Raw genomic sequence first — 16016 nt, 5'->3', positions numbered from 1 at the left:
TCGTCAATTTTAAGGAATTTAATTAACCAGTATCGACATACGATTAATTAAATAATCAATTAAGAGCATTACCCTATAGGTATGACCTTAGGGGATCAACTGGTCACCACCGTAGTACGACAGTAATGTCAAACTCTAGTCAACCAATCATTACCGATATGTGTGGACCAGTTGACTAAGAAGTATAACTTTCGCTCATGTATTCTTAATATGAGATTTAAACATGTGATCTCAATATGATCAACAATGTGATCGCATTATTGTCGGGGACACTTACTCCAACACCTTTTGTCATATTTCATAATCATGAAATGTGGCAATTGCTAACATGATTCATAAATTTGTATCAAATACAAATGATGTGGTAATATAGCATGAATATAATATCAATGTCATAGATATTTAATAAGGAATATATTGGAGTCATACAACCAACTTCAAAAATCTTTACTTATTAGGGGTTGAATCTATTTTAGTGTCCAACACTTTCTCTCTTGAACCTCGTTCTATCCTTAACGATTTAAGATAGATGCTCTCTTCTTATAGCTCCCACTTACTTCTAAGAATTCTCATTTGATGAAGACTCTTCTTCACTCAATTCTTACTTAATCCTTCATAAGGGCTAACTTTATGAAGTAATTGTAGTATTTGGTCAATCAAGATTTTTAACAAATCAAATTACCAATTTTATTTTTACATTGTCATGTTTTTAACTATTTAAGTGCATAATGACAAGTGTTTTAGGTTGAGCAATAAGATTGTTGGACCGTGTATGTATAGAAGAATTTATCAAAACATATTTTGACTATTTATTAATTCTATTCATACTCTTCACAAGAGATAGGTATGTAAGGAATTCTAAAATGTTAATCTTATATTTGCATAGGACGATTCCTATCGAGTTCTATGGAATAGAACGATTCCTATGGAGCTAGTCCACAACCTATGATACGGTTCATATGAGGATTTAGAAAGAGATTCAATTTGTCGTTAGCAATAGAGGTTTAACGGAGACTCGTGTTAAAATTGAATGATATCGTATATGAGTAGGAGCGATAATAAAGAACAATATAAAACAACGAAATAGTGGGAAAAACAACATTCATCGTAAAAATAAAACCTTTTAACAAGTTATAGCATTTATATAATGACCTCCACCCAATTATATAAATGATTCCGAGATCCAACTTTATACAAATAAGGGCACGCAGGGAAACCAATACATCCCATACTCATATAAATTGGCGAGTCAACTTATTGACTGATTCTACCTTAAAATTCTCGGTCGATGAAATTACATTAAGTTCATCTCTAGCCCAGAACATGAGACTAGTCTCTATATCCGTTGAGTCCAACCGAATTTCGCGTGTAATAACTTGTTATTACCCCACTTACCCGATGAAAAATGAAAGTACCCCGGGAAACGGAATCTACCCCAAATGTCAAAGGGATTCATGGGTCCTACTATTTGGAAAGGCTAATCTCAATTTTAAATATGTGAGAGGTCTTGTTGATTTATTATCTATCACTTTTATGTGAACTATATTAGTGAACTAACGATAGTAATAATCGACACGGTCGAAAAGACGATATATATATATATATATATATATATATATATATATATATATATATATATATATATATATATATATATATATATATATATATATATATATATATATATATATATATATATATATATATATATATATATATATATATATATATATGCATGTGATGTTAATGGCGATTTGGCAATGCATGTAACATATAAAGAAAAATGCAAAGTAATAAATAAATTTCCTAGTATGGCCTTTCCTAAAATAGAAAATCTAATAATCTATTACAAATTCGGAAACCAACTCCTTTGATCCCTAGAATCTTCAAATGGCACGCCTTTCAAGAAAACTCCGTTTTGTCGAAACACCTTCCGAATGGCACCATCTTGAAGGAACTCCGGAATAACAAATATAATAAAAATATAATACATAGCAATTGCTATCATACATTTGTAATGAATATAAAACTATATAAAAGGTGATGTGAGATCACAATTAATTACAACCGAATCGATAATCCCTTACATTACGGGTAATACCGATTAAAACTAAGGCCATACTAAGATAAAATTACATAATTCAAAATTATATAAATAAAATATGACATTCTTCAATAAAAAATGCAGCATTATAATATGTGTCTAACATGCCAAATTAATGTGCCAAATCGCCCTACTTAAATCTTATATCCTATATAATCCGGTTTTATGGAAATGCGTGATAATAACTTATTAAAATCATAAATCAATACTTAAATCAAATTTAAGTTCAAGTTAATTATCCTAACTTTTTAACACTCATAATGTCAAAATTAGGGTTAAACATTTTTATGAAATAAATTCAAATTTAATTACAATAATTTTGAAAATTTTAAATTCTTGAACATTATGGAATTTACCATAACACTTATCAAATAAAATACCAAAATCAAACGAAAATTAATCCAATCAATTTTCTAACTTTGCGTATGTCATGCATGATATAAAAGCAACTTTTAATAATTTTCTCATGCCATGAAATTCATTTTAGCTATTTTTTCTAAAATAGTCACCATTTATGTTATTTTTACCATAAAAATTAATAAATCATGCAAGATAAATCGTATTCATCTCAAATTTTACACACAGTGAGTAAACTATGTATGTGACAACATATTAAAATTTTGTGGCCTGATTTGAAGTTTAACCATTTTTAGTCATATAACCTCCATTTATAGCATTTTTATCATATAAAAATTATTAATCATGCAAAATTAATCATATTAATCCGAAATTTTACATACAATAAGTAAAATATGCATGTGAGGTCATACTAAAATTTCATGGTCAGATTCGAAGTTTAACTATTTTTAGTTTAAAAAACTGTCATTTTACTCATTAAAATGTAATTATTTCACTAAAAATCATTAAATAAGCAATAGTCATCCATAAATTATCAAAATTACCTAAATATATTTTAGGACCAGAATACATAACATGCAAAATAATTTCGTGGCTTTATAATATAAATCACAAAATATCTAGTTTTATTTAAGTTACATTTAACTCGGAAAAACCAAACCGATTATACATGCACGGCCTAAGCTCTGATACCATTTGAAAGGATTCAATAACCCTCTAAATGAAATCATTTAATTGATGATCTAAATTACTCTTTGATTTAGTCATTAGATCAAGTGCATGCATAACAAAATTAACAAGATTAGAAGAAAACGGTTTTCTTACATTGGCGAGATGGATTTATGGGCACTAGATTTGGACTCCTTCCAAATCTAGATCTTGAGCTAAATAAGATATTAGGATGATCCTCCAACAAGATATCAAAGCTAGACTGGCACACACCATGGCAAGGGCACTAAAGGTCACTCTCTGAGACCGCTCGGGGTTAAGGTACGCCATCAACAACATCAACTCATGTGAGTTTAACTTACTCGCATCCTTTCTCTCATAAAGACGACATGTCAAAGCACGAAGGAAAATCTTCAAAGAGACATGTTGAACATAATTAATCAACATGTTACTTGAAGTAGGAGCTGGTTTTCCAGTAAGACAAGGCATAAGACTACTAACCCCACACTCCGATGGTATGTCCCGAAGAGCTCCCTTGGCGGGTTTAGCAAGGCCAAGGTGAGAAGCAAACAAGTCCATGGTCAAGACACAGTTGGTGTTCATGAGGCGGAACTCCACAGTTTGTTCCACCGCCTCGTATTTAAACGAGCTCATGAACTCAAGAGTCAAAAAGGCATATGAGTGCTTACGGAGGTGATACAACCCAGTCATCCCCAAGGTCTCGAAAATATGCCTAACGTCGGTCTCAATCCCCAAGTCAGTCAAAAAGGTCGTGTCTATACAGCGGGTGGGTCTCATCTTACGGCCCTGCAAAGCCACAAACTTCTTTCTTTGTGCGAAATCCACAAAGACTACAGACGGGTATTCCGGCACGGCCGGGACTACAGGGCCACTTCCCTCTCCCACTTCGGGCTCAGAAGCCCTCCCTCTATTGCTTTGTCTGGTTCCCACGGTTGGTCTCGACATCTGTTTTCAACACATGGCTTAAACATACATCCACATATATATACTTGAAAAACATGTAAAACATTCATGTATGTTCATAGAAAAGGGCAACTAAGTACACACAATGTCCAACAATCCAAAATTATAAGTAAAATTCTCAATTCTAGTCTTCAGACGGTCTCTACAACTGTAAAAATTTTGAAATATTGAGCATGAATTAACATTACTACTACTACTTTTAGAACTCAAACTTTCAAAACATCTTCATATACAAACCAATTTCACAACAACATGAGACAAATTTCAATTTGGGGCACTTTTAAGATGGAGTTTTAAGGCAATTTTTTGAGTGAAAATCACAAAAATCAACCCTAAACATGATATGTATGACATAGATTACTCAATTTTCCCCCTTTTACACCCTAAAGACAACCAAAAATCAATTTAAAATCTCAAACCCTAGAATTTTCGGGTCATATTAACATCTAATTTAATTCGATTTTTGCATAGCCTACAACAATAATCATCAAAGGAAAGCATCTAGATCATATTGCAACAATTAGAGACAAGAATTAACACATATAAATCGATTTTTCAGCAATCACCAACATCCTACATGTTTCTAATTAATTAAAACATCAAAATAGGGTTAACATTCATACCTTGATCGCTTAGCAAGTAGAAAGAACGAATTTAGGCAAAGAAATCACCAAGTTCAAGCACCACAATCAACAAAATCAAAGAGTTTGAGAGAGATTAGAGGGTAGGATTTGCGAAATAGAGGAAAGAATAAGAAGAATGAACAAAAGAAAAGGGTTTATGAACCCGCAATTCCCCGGGTACTGTAGCACTTACTCGATCGAGGAAGTATGTTACTCGATCGAGTGGCCTCCACTCGATCGAGTTGGAGCTACGCGGTCGAGTTTTCGTAGGAAATTCCAACTTTCTCGACGTTATAGCTTCCTAACTAGATCGAATGAGGTCTACTCGGTCTAGTAGGAACTCATACTCGGTCAAGTAAGTCTAGATAAAAGGTCGGAAATATGTATAAGATTAACTAAAGAATCCTGCAAAACAGCAACACGTATCGATTCCAAAAGTGAATTCGGATATCGGCACTGGTTAATATATTCATTCACATTGTATTACTACTACACAAATACAACGCATCAATCTAACAAATACATTACCTCATTCAACTCGTTATCTTCATACTATAACAATTATTTTGCAACCAATGGACTACCTTTTAACTTCAACACAAATACCTCTAACATATTTTCTTTACCTCTAACCACACCATCGTGACCTCAACAAGACGATTCTTAAGCATGCATTTGTAACTTTGATATTATAACTATTAATCACATCACTCTAGGCATTCACCTATCATTCAACTTTTCATTTTCATTCTATATTCATAATTACACAACCAAGTGACCAAACTTTCAATCTTCTCATGCACACTCTTCACATTTCTCGTCTACTCATAAGCATACAATCGTGACTTCAACAATTAACTTCTAATCATATTGCTTTAACCATACATCTAACAATTATCACACACTAGTTTGGTTACTCAACTAAATCACACTACACGCGGAAACATTCAATCATTCATCTACTACATATACTCCACTACTATCTTGATGACCATCACAACAACTTTACAACTTACTAAAGATCACCATTACAACCACATACAAGACTCACAAGCTTCTATATCAATTACTAATACCATCCATTTAGAACAAACACTACTATCATCACATGCCACACACACTAGCGCATATTGCAAACGATTCACCATCTCTATTCAACCACTGTAGATACCTCATTTCTGCACCTCCTGCAAGCCACCCGGTGATGATTGGGCCGCATGTTTGGTACACGGAACGATTTATGATATTTCGTAAGTTTATCATCAAGTGATAGCTCAAATACTTGTATCTACCCCTTGTCGTCATCTAGGTGTCATTACGGTCGTTTTGGCAGTAATTAGAGTTCATTTGGAGTCCGGGTCAAAAACCGTCTTCATTTCCTAAAACCGTCAAATCCCAAGTCAAAGCAATATGCTTGTCTACCTAAGGTTAGGATGTCATAAAATGTCATGATTATATCTCATTTTGAGTCCCATGTCACTTCATTAGGCTAAACTTAAATTTTACATTACAAAATGTGCATTTCATTTAGCTAAAATGGCAACCCGAACTAGGCCCGTTTTACGAGGTGATAACGACTTTTTTAGGTCAGGCCTATTTCACAAAACGTTCTAGATCTTTCTTTTAGCTTTCCAACGTCACCGAAATCACCTTATTCCGAGTATTGTAGAGAAAGTTATGCCTAAAATACGACAGGCTGTCAAACGCGCTTTCTTGCGCAGGAGGAACCCGCTGAGGAAAGGACGCAGCAAGTGCTGCGCCTCTTCCAAGGGACGCAGCACCCGCTGCGCCTTTTCCTCAAGGTTTTATTTTTGTCCAAGTTTCCGTGTTTAACCTAAGTCGGTTGTTTTCGGATCTTTCCTTCCGTATCCTAGTCTTACCATAATTCCGTCGTGTGATTAGTATAAATAGAGACCTTCGGTCTCACATATTTCTCACGCGAGTGTCCGCCCTTCTCTTCTCCCTTAGCATTCTAGACCACGCTCTTGCTTTTTTGCGTCTACGTGCTTGAACATTCGACCACGTAAGCTCGGATCCTTCTGAGTACCAGCCTCGTTTTGCATGACCAACTCCACATCAATCAACTTAATCAATCTTATTCGTTTTCCTCCTAGAGGGTACTTTTGTCGTACATTCGAGTCGAGCATCACTAAACGTTAACTTAGTTAATCTCGTTTCGTCAAACATGTAAGTCTTAGGATGTATAATCCTTCTTTTAATTATTGTTCTTTATTTTTGTAATCATTAATGTAAGATTTATATCGAAAATATGCTTAAAAACCAATTTATAAAACATTGTTTTAAACCTTTTTTACGGATTTACAGGAGACAAACGTCAAGAAAGGACGCAGCAACTGCTGCGTCTCTTCCTGAGGCTGCCGCAGTTCCTGCTTCCTTTCTTCTTCCTTCGTCTTCTGTTTGTCTATTTGTTTTGTTTTGTCTTCAATTGTTCATCGTTCTTTTAACATGATAATTTGAGTATGATAATTCTAACATGTAAATCTTTATTATTTAATTCATCTTTCAAAATTCCCGACTTAAATCCCTTATAATCCATATTTGGGGGTTTTCGTCATTCAAATCAATTCGGGTAATTAGAGGTTCGATTCATCAGTATTGAGTCTCTGGAATTCATCTTTGACATATTTGCATCTGTTATTTATCGTCACCATCATTAGTTCGTCATTAATAACTTGTTTAACCTAATTAATTTGTTTTAGTTTGTTTAATTCTCATAATTAACCTTTTTAATCTCGTATATAATTCGTCCTAATTAGTTTTTATCCATGTTTCATCGTTTTTATGACCCAATTCACATGTAAATAATCTGTTAATCACTTACATCCGAGTCAAATAATATAATCAAGCGTTAAAATCACCAATGAATATTAACGATTTGCAATTCCGCTTCACGACGGGACCGAGCTCGAGCTCAGAATGCACGCAGGCGTCTCCTGCGCCTCTTCCAAAGGACGCAGCTCTACTGCTCCTGTTCCTTGTTGATTTCTGTCCCTGAACTCCGTTTCTGCCTTGACCTAGTTTATTAGTTTACGTATTTAATTAACTATTAATCGTATTATCATCCATAATCTGTTCGTTTACTCATTTATTCTTTCTTTTCTAAAACCATCCGTTTTAAATGTATTTTCGACATAAATCATTAAATCCGATGTAATTAATGTAATTTTCCTTTATTGTATTTTTATTGTATTTCTTTTATTGTATTGCTTGTATGCTTTCACATGCAATAAACCAAAATTTCTACCTCGACATTAATTCTCACATGCTAGGATTAATCTAATGGATGTTGCATTACATGCATATAAATCGACAACATATCGAGTATAGACAATTGCCCTAATCATTAGTAGAGGCCGCTATCGAGGCGGGCGGGATTAGGTGTTCGATCAAAAGAGCTTCCTAATACGTACCCTCACCCCTTACTCCAGATCTCTGTGAACATCCGTGTTCATTGGCATCCACGAAAGTCATTCTAGACATAGAATGCTAAGGGTAACGAGTTTTTGGTGTTCATGTCACTACTTTGTGTCTTGACATGACACGAGGTATTCGAACGGTTTTCAATTTCCCACAATAAATTGGTGGCGACTCCACAAATGCAAAAGAAAAGCTTGGTTCGCTTTTCGCCCCCGTGGCCCGCGTCCACAACCACAAGATTTGATAGTTCTCACCACACGGATGCTAGCATTAACATAACTTTATCACACACTTTTCTATCGTAACCATAGACTATATAAGGCACATAATTCCCGACTCCCTACTCCCTTAACCAGTGACTGGCTTAAGCATAATGGGGACATGATTTTGAAATGAGGGCGCCTACTCACTCAAAATCTAGCATCAGCTGGGGCTCCCAATATACATACACCAGGTTCATTTTATTAGACTCACTACATTCATTAGGTTCATTTGTTACAGGTTCCAAAATCGTCGCTCTGATACCACTTTGTAACACCCCCATATACCAAGGAGCCTTAACAAGGCCTTCCCTAGAATATAAAGGCGTTACCATCTCGGTTGCCCGGGGAAAGCAATCATTAAAAGTCGATAAAAGAACATTTATAATTTATTACAAGTGATTAAACCAAAACTACTGATACAAAAGATACAACTCAACATCCTTATGTGAACTATCTTTGATGTAACTTGTGAAAGACCCATCCCTGCCAAGACCCCAGCTAACTTCCAAGACATCACCTATAAGACCGACTACTCACCATAAGGGATCACGACAGACACAAAAGAACAAATAAAGACAAACCACACAAGGTCAGTAACTGAGGTAACACGCCAACAACCACAGACACTACACAAGTACACGACACACACATACACCACACTTCCAATCAATAACCGTCACCGACTGTCCACTGGACCAGCCCTGCCAGTGGGGGACCACGGCCGTACCCACCAAATCCCCACTCATCATACCGAGCGATAACCCTGTCCTATTAATGTGCACATCCCCTCCCGTGGCGGGTTCCACGGAGGGCGAAACTAGGGCGTGAAGCCACTCCCGCAAGTGACTCCACTCAGCCAGGGACGCGCCCCGAATATCACAGACAGTTATACAACAACAATCAACAATATAAACCAACAACCGTCACAAACACCAGCAACCAATATCACAATCAATCCAATCACAACGACGCCACAAACAACACAACAAACGACATACTAGACAACCGACAGAAACTAAGTAGGCGAACCTACCTTTAGCCAACCGCAGCGATTCCATGTTCAAACACATGACATCAACCACGCAAGCAATACACCTATACAAACAGTACAATAATCCATTATCACTACTACAACCCTAACTGAAATCGACAACGACAATGATGATGACGATGACATACCTACGCATAGCTATCCGGCGTCAAGAACGCTAACCGACTCACGCAATCTACCCCCAAGGCATAAGCATCATCCAAGGCTCCAAAGGAAGGGATTATGTTGAAGGGAATGAGGAAAGGCGACATCTAGGATTAGAGAACAGAGGCGGAAATGATTTGCGATTCTATCAAAACACGATTATAAATCCCCGTTGTAAAGACGTTACTCGATCGAGTAACTAACTTACTCGATCGAGTGACCCCTACTCGATCGAGTACTCAAGCTACTCGATCGAGTAGCCTAGACTAGATCGAGCACCACTCATCCAAATCTTAACATGACACAAGACATCTCATGTACGATATCCCAAAGACTACAACATGCCCCTAAGGTCGGTCAACGTAAGTCAACGGGTCCCTAAAAGGACGGGTATTACAGGAAGTGTCCCAATTATATAAAGGCGAGTATGGAGAAGTAAAAGTATCATTTCCTAATGAGGAGGTTACTTATTTGAAAGAAGCCTTAAGTCCTTGTTTGCAATGGCCTAACAACCTCATCAATGTTGTCATCCCCGAGGTACCTATATATAGACGCTAATTCTTATTTGTTCTTTAAATATATTAGGGTACGAATATTAACATATCGTAAGTACTTTAATCTTTACATTTGCAGAAGTTAAGCAAAGCCATGGTGGCAGCTAAAGCAATTACTACTACGTCAACGGACAAAGTCACCGAAAGGACTACGTCTTCCCCAAAAACAAAATCACAGGACATACAATATAAGCCAGCTACTTTTTTTGCAGTCAAGCCTGCTTATGATTCTTATTATGAATCGTGTGCATATAAGAAAAAAATGAAAACTACTTCGCTGAAGGCTTTGCACAACCTGGCTGTAAAGAAGTCACCTAGGGGGGATGTTGTCATGATTAACATTGAAGAGGAAATTATGAGCGCGGCTGATATAGCCGTACTGGACCCGAAGCAACTGATGGAATTTGTCGACCTTGACAATTTAGATGTTGTTCCCATTTTGATTTGGATGAAGTAAGTTTTATTAATAAAACTATTTAGTCATTTCCATTTACAAATAATTATTTTTGTTTAAATTATCAATTACTATAACATTCTTCGTTCCATGTGGCGTAATAGGTACCTGAATAATCAGATCGTTGAGTGGAAGCTTCCAATTCACGCCTAGGGATTCTTGAGTCCTAAAGCGTTATCTGTGCACAAAATTTCATAGGAAGAACAAATCATTAGTATCGCTCGTCGGTTGATGTCGAACAAAAAACTATGGCTTGCCCCCTACAATGAAAATATGTATGTATAGTACGTGATTATTGTAATGAATCACGGTTATATAAATTTATTATTAACATGCTTACATGCGTGTAAATGAACTAACAGTTCAATGCCCCAAATTGAATAGGAAACATTGGGTGCTACTGGCAATCCAAGTGGAAACAAAAGCAGTGTACTGGATTGACTCTCGTGAAGGAAAACCCTCTGACAGTTGTGTAAAGATGATAACTGAGTAAGTTTACAACCTTCAATAATGTCATTTGTTATTGTATGACTTAAGCCATATATATGCAAATAATAATGGCATGTGTGTATATTTATGAATTAGTGGTTTTGAAGCAAAAAAGAAGATTATATCCACTTGGGAAATATGAAAGCAACACTGATCCCAATTTTATCATGCCATTAGTAAGTGTATTCTTAATAATTACTCGTATCATTTAATTTATGTTTATGCGAGAGGTTGATTATCTAATCCCGCTGATTTGTGTGTGATTTATATAATAGTCTCCTAAAGCACTAGACAACAAACAATGTGCCTTTTACGTTTGTCAGTCCATGTGGGAGGTTATAAACGGAAATTATTCTACCACTCCGATACGGGTTATTGTGTTTCAGACGTAAATTGAGTTCAATTCTGTATACTTTCATGTATTATATCTATTTTGACTATGTATATTTTGAATTATATTTTCCACTAATACTCAACAAAGCCTCAGAATATTCGCCAGAGGACGTCACCTAGTTGAGAAATATGTGGGCGAGTTATGTTATTTCATTAGCGGAGTCTCAATAGTTTGCTCATGCTTTATGTACGTGTGTATATATAGAGCCGTTGTGTATTGGCTTCTTTTAAGTTTTTTGAGGAAGTTGCGTATTGGCTTTTGATCATCCTGTTTGTACTGTTTTTAATCTAGGTTTAATTGATCATGAGGTGTAATATTTTGATGCACGACTGAATTTTTCCTGTGCTATTTTTTAGCAGCTGCTAGAAACGCTGCTGAAAAAGTAGCATTTCAGCAACTGCTAGAACAAGCTAAAATCATTTTTTTTAAAAACAATAATTAAAAACGATAACGGTTAAAAACAACCCGTTGCAAACAATTATTTGACAACGGTTTTATTTAGATAAATAATCGTTGACTTATTTTCCCTCCTATTCAAACCGCCAAAAATATAAGATAACGAACGATAACCATTGTCGAATTCAAAACTTTTACAACGGTTTATTTAAGCAGAACCGTTGTCAAAGTTTCATCAATAAAAATAGATAACGGTTACATACCGTTGTCAATAGATAAATATAACAACGGTTTTGCACGCAATAAAGCCGTTGTTAAACTTTGACATTCAATTAAATAAGATAATGAAATGAACCGTTATCATATATAATATTTAACAACGGTTTTGGAACGATAAAACGTTGTCAATAGTAAACTACGACAACGGTTCTTGAGTTGTGATAACGGTATTATAGATCCATTATTGATGTTATATAACGGTTGCGTGTTTGTACAACCGTGGTATATATTTAACAACCGTCGTTGCAATAACGGTCCCGTGTTTCTATTTAAAAAAATTGCATTATCTAACCGTTATTGAAGGTCTTATTTAGCGTAGTGAATGGTTAAACAAAAGTGGATTTGAGAAGTATGGTAGTAAAATTTGAGAAGTACAGTAGTAGCTTTTGAAGTCTGATGCAATGGGTTGTTTATTGTACAAGACAATTTTGTGATTGTTTAATTGTATTAGAGGCAATTTTGTAAATTATTTAGGCGATATAAGTAAAATTCGGGCGACAAAAAGAAAAAGTATTATTATTGGTTCTCTCTCATTAATCCTTAACTACTAAAATGCATGAACTTCACTTTTTAGGTTCCTTATGAACAGTATGCTCAGTGGAACAATTTGCAATAGTATTTTGCAAAATCATAGCCACTTATTACTCCTTTCACTTTCCTCAAACTTAATCTGAGCCACTCTCCTCAATTCCATTTACCCTCGATATTGAACAGTATGGAATAGTGATTTGCTTCATCAGGACCGCTCGTTACCTATTTTTCTTTGCTGTAATCTAATCTAAGCCTCTCATCTCATTTCCAGTTGCCTCTCAATTGCTTCTAACTTTGTTTAATTTGTTGCCATGATCGCTTCATTCACTCTCTCTTCAAGGATGATCATACCACGTCTCTCTATCTGAATCAGGGTTTCTACTCAATATCGGTGGTTCATTTGCCTCGGGAATCCGCGACTGAGCTATTCAGTGACGAGTCTCCTTCATATGTAAGTCTTTTCGAATTGTTTTGCTGGATTATTGTCCTTAAGTGTGCATTTGGCGGTTTCTGCATGTCCATTGTGAACAAAGATAGTCTAATTACTGCAGATTGTGTGAATGTTTCTTTTCAAACAAAATATAGGTGTTCTTGTTATTGGTAGTTTCCTGGGTCTGGGGTTGCCTTGAGGGCGCTAAAAAGGTTATTGCTACTTTCCTACCGACTAATCATTTGCTATTAAGCGCGCTTGTTATCTCTGATTAATTTACCCTTTTTATTGTTTACTGTGTTGCCCTCCCCTCAGTTCATGAGTTTCCAGCAATGGGGATTTGAACATGCGTTCTTTTATTTAAGTCGCTTCCTTCGTTGATTATTTTATGTCCGTATTATCATTATTTCCATTTCCATTTCTTTTCACAATTATATCAATCAAATTTAATTCAATCAACTGAAATGTTAAGGATTGATTTTTGGAGACTCGTGTTTGATTTATTAGTTGATTGTTCAGAGGAGCAGTTATACAAAGAATAGCGGGGATGAACCAAAGAAGATTGACAATCACATCGGCGGCGCTAAAGCAAAGGTCGTTATTTCATCTACTCATCTCCTTTTTTTTTTCATCTACTGATTTCGACCGCTTAATTAGGGTTTTTATATGTTTTTCGTTTAGGTTCATTTTTTAAATAAGTATGAGGTATTCTACAGGTTTAGCAATTATAATAATGGTGATTTTTGTTCAAATGGGTAAATTGAGTTTTTCAATTGGTTTTGTATTGCTCCTTCAGTCAGTAGTCTATTGGGTTTTTGTGTGTTTGGAAGCTATACATGAAAGGAAGTATCGACTAAGTAAAGTATACTCTGCCACAATTAAAGAAATGCAGCATTCTAAGACTATTGTCTTATAGGTATCCTTAATGTCGGTTCAGCATCGGCCTTCTAAAGTCTACCAAGAAGAGCAGTAGCTGCAAGAGGGTGCTCTGAAGGCTCAACTAATTTTGGAACTAGAGCAACAAGATCAGGCTGTAAATGCTTAGGAGCTTTATCCATAACAAGAGTAACTTTTTGTGCTGATTGAGGCCTTCATCTTGGCTCTGGGCAGCCTTGTGGGACAACTCTATCCAGAGCTCGTAAAGAGTTCACTATTAACCCTAACAGTTCCTCAGATTGCTCGGGCCATTTAGTCTAGAGAAAAAAGAGGCAAAGAAATCAAATAGATGGTCATCAACCTCTCATTGTAACACTTTGGTAAGCAGCAGATAGTCCTTACCATTCACAATAATTTTTGAGTTTGATTAGCACAACACTTAAGAGATATATTGTTAAGAAAATATAAGATCGGATAGGGGTGAAACGAAGTTCGGTAAGTAGGATTATTATTGGAATTTCAATTAATATTGGAATATTCATCTAGATTTGGAAAATAAAGTCATTTCAGTTCCAAGAAAAAGGAAAGAAATGGAGGAAAATCAATGTGAATTAGGTATTGTTGTAGAAAAAGGCCAGCGTCAAAAAAGCGATTATGCCTGAACCGAATGCTCTTGAGATCATTACCACCCCTGAGGAACGGAAACGAAAGTGATAAGCACACCAGGCTGAGCCTAAGAAACCCACTCCTTAGGCTCATCCTCCGTGAAAACCACTTATTCCGTCCTCGCACTCACTGACACTGGCGTCACCTCCGCACTACTACAGCCCCGTCCCCAACCTTTTCACAAGAAAAATTAGAAAAATCGATGTGTATAGGACAGAGTACCTTTGAGCGAAGAAGATCTTCTTCAGACAATCCTTCAACAAAAGTGGTCGGACTCACTTGGAGATTTAGTTTTCGGTTACTTGTCGTTAAGAGCAACTAGACCAAAACAATATTTATAACTTCACAAACAACTCTACTATTAGTAAAGAGGCAAGTAAAGGTCGGATCCCAAGGGACGGGTATTGATGTAGGATTTTCGATTGCAAGTAGCGGTGTCTAGGGGTGTCACGATTTGGGGTTGAGATGAGAAGATCACTAAACTAAATAGTAATAAAAGTAAACCAGCAAGATGATTAAAAAGAGATGTAAACAATTGATTAAAAGCATTAGGGTGTCATGGGGTCATAGGGGATTCATGGGAATTGATCATACAAACATATTCTCAAATTATAAGCAAGCAATTATTGTTGTGATGGATCGAGTTGGTTTATATCTTACAATCCTAGGAAGGTTTGGGTCCCGGAGCCGAATCGATTAGATTGTACAACACCTACAAGTCGACTTAATCCTCCCTACTCAACTACATGCATGGTCTAATGAGACTCGAGTTGGTTTATGTCTTACAAGTCTCATTGAAAAGGTAAGTGATGGGTAAAAAATGCAAGGATTCATAGGCTCGCATTTCATCAAACATAACATGTGCATAAGTTGAGATCACAACAAGCAAGCAAATAAATTATGAAAACATATTAAATTAAGCATGAATCATCCCCCATGTTGGTTTTCTCTAATTACCCATTAACCCTAGTTAAGGAAACTACTCATCCATTATCAAGTTTAGCATGTTAACAAGGTTGTCAATCACATTAACAAAGCAAAACATGGTGAATAAATGAAGATGATTAACAATAATTAAAAAGGGATTAAGAGAATTATACCTACTAATGATTCCAAAATAAAGCAAAGAATAATAGAAGTACTTGATGATTGATTGGAAGGTTGTCAATCTCCCAATTATAACCCAAATAATCTTCAATTACCCAAAATAAAAGATGAACAAAAGAGAAATTAAGGAAATGAGATTTGTATTAATATTTGATTAGAAGTTGATTACAAGATTAAGAAGAGATTAGAATGATATAAACTACACTA

At 35.7% G+C, this 16016-nt stretch overlaps 1 long non-coding RNA gene across 1 annotated transcript; it reads left to right on the top strand.

Moving 5' to 3' along the window:
• The first annotated feature begins 12867 nt into the window (after positions 1–12867).
• On the top strand, positions 12868–14563 carry LOC141639234 (uncharacterized). Its single transcript, XR_012542435.1, has 3 exons — positions 12868–13181; positions 13680–13754; positions 14077–14563. It is a non-coding gene; the product is annotated as an uncharacterized LOC141639234 (long non-coding RNA).
• The last annotated feature ends 1453 nt before the right edge of the window (positions 14564–16016 follow it).

The sequence above is a fragment of the Silene latifolia genome, unplaced genomic scaffold (genome assembly GCF_048544455.1).
Source record: "Silene latifolia isolate original U9 population unplaced genomic scaffold, ASM4854445v1 scaffold_309, whole genome shotgun sequence".
Classification (NCBI taxonomy): Eukaryota; Viridiplantae; Streptophyta; class Magnoliopsida; order Caryophyllales; family Caryophyllaceae; genus Silene; species Silene latifolia.
This window is presented reverse-complemented; position numbering and strand designations above follow the sequence as displayed.